Consider the following 2,573-nt stretch of genomic DNA (forward strand, 5'->3'; position numbering starts at 1 on the left):
CTCAGGGGAATCAATCTACTTCAGGTTCCAGCTATACCACTCTTGGGCATACACCCAAAGGATGCTCCATCCTACCACAGAGATACTAACTCATCCATGTTCATTGCTGCTCTAGTAACAATTGCCAGAAACTGGAAACAACCTAGATGTCTGTCAGCGGGTTAATGGATAAAGAAAATGTGGCACGTTTACATAGCCATTAAAAAAAAGAAACCATAAAATCTGTAGGTAAATCATCCTGAGTGAAGTAACCCAGAACCAGAAAGACAAATGTGGGATGTATTCACTTATATGTGAATGTCAGCTGTTAGGTCATCAATAAGCAAGCTACACTTTGTATAGCCACAGAGGTAGTGTACAGAGTAAGGATGTGGGCAGTTGCAAGACATTTGTTTGCACTGTCACTCTGAGACTGCCAATAACATTAAAGCTTGAATCAGAGGGTGGAGTCCATATTCATCTGGCCAGATGTTTTAAAGCCATAGAGTTTTTGGAGGACTCAAATAGGACAGAGAGACACAAGAAGGAATAGGGAAGGGCTTAAAAAGTGTCTTGGGCCTTTTAGATCTGGGAATGTGGAGAGGCAGGATCAGCTGATCATTTCTCCACCACTCTGTGGATCTATTAAGTTTACCAAAATATCTGACTTCTGAGTTTTTATTGATAAAAGAATAACTTAGATAAATGCTTCATTGGGCAGAGAAGGGATGGATCTACTAGGAAGGGGGAATAGAATACATAGTTATATTTGGACATGGGATGGGAGGATCAGACAGGGATTGGGAAAAAAGAGGGGGCGACAAGGGAGCGAATATGGGGAGGGACATCTAAAACTAAAGGCCATTTGAGGGGCCAGATGGAAACAATACAGTAGATGCTTCCTAAAATATATAAATATATGAAGCTGATCTAAACAAAATCATCAAATATCGGGGTGGCAGAGCCTCAGCTAGACACTTCTCATCACCAAATGAAGCTTCCAGTACTGGGAATAGTTTACATCTAATTGAGTTGTTGGCCAAAAGCATCCCATGGGAATCCCCAAACAACCTAGGCTCTAACGCTACTGATTGCTTTGCACAAACTGACAGTAAGGGCCTTGCTGAAAATAACACCTACAGAACTTATGGAACAGTGAAAAGTCAAGCTGGTGACTACATAAAGTCTTCACATTCATAGACTAGTGTTTATGGTATTGGAAGATTCTCTGCACCCTACCAAAGAAGAAAGACAGACAACCTAGTTACAAACGCTTGGATTTACAAAGATGAACATTTGCAATAGTGACACAAAGCTTGTGGGAGCAAACCAACCAACATCCAGAAGGATTTATGGCCCACTCTATAAGATGGAACCCATACCTGACACTGCTTGGGTAGATGACAACCTGACACTAGATAGACTAGGGACCGAGGGGAAAGGGGAGTACTCCTGTTTTGCTGAAGGACTGTAGCAGACGACTCCTAATAACATTTGCTATAGTCATAGGTCAATATGTTGCTCAGCCATCTTCAGAGAAGCTTTCTCCTGCTGTAGATGGGAACAAACACAGAGGCCAACAGCTGGATTATATGCAGAGAGCAAGAGATCTTGGAACACTCAGCCCTAAATGGGATGTCTCCATTAAACCCCTCCTCCCAGGGCCCAGGGAACTCTGGGGAAGAGGAGGAAGAAAGAGTGTAAGAGCCAAAGGGGATGTATTGAAACCAAGGCATCAAGGCCTTCTAAACACAGCAGGACCAGTGAACATCTACCCCACAGAGACTGTGAGGACATGCATACGGTCTGCATGGGTATGCACAAGATGGGGTCCTAGGGCTGAGAGGAGACATAGACACATGTCCCATCCCTAACCCGGACACTCACTCCAATAGATAATCACTTCCAAATGAAAATTAATTTTCTCCAAGGAAGTCTTACTGGGGAAACAAAGCACACTTAAGGGCAGACTCCAAGTCCAGCAGTAGATGACCAATATAAAACGAACTCAACAGCATCTTTGGAGCTCCTTTGTCCCATTATGTTGTAATGTTGTGTTGGGATTTGGGGATTTATTGATTATTGACTGATTGTCTCACAGGCCCTTTGTGTGTGTCTGTGTGTGTATAATTTTATATATACATATATAAAATTATATATATATATATAATTATATATTATGGTTTCCAGTTTTGTGTTTCTTCGGATTCTTTTTTTTTCCCCCGAGACAGGGTTTCTCTGTAGCTTTGGAGCCTGTCCTGGAACTAGCTCTGTAGATCAGGCTGGCCTTGAATTCACAGAAATCTGTATGCCTCTGCCTCTGGAATGCTGGGATTAAAGGCATGTGCCACCATTGCCTGGCTTTTTGGATTCTTGTATGTGTCAAAATGTGTGATTCTATATCTATATGTCTGTCTTTCTTTCTTTCTTTCTTTCTTTCTTTCTTTCTTTCTTTCTTTCTCTCACAAGGTTTCTATGTAGCTTTGAGCCTGTCCTGGAACTTGCTCCATAAACCAGGCTGACCTCGAACTCACAGAGATCTGCCTGTCTCTGCCTCTCGAGTGGTAGGATTAAAGGTATGCACCACCACCACC

The sequence above is a fragment of the Microtus ochrogaster genome, unplaced genomic scaffold (assembly GCF_000317375.1).
Source record: "Microtus ochrogaster isolate Prairie Vole_2 unplaced genomic scaffold, MicOch1.0 UNK222, whole genome shotgun sequence".
Lineage (NCBI taxonomy): Eukaryota > Metazoa > Chordata > Mammalia > Rodentia > Cricetidae > Microtus > Microtus ochrogaster.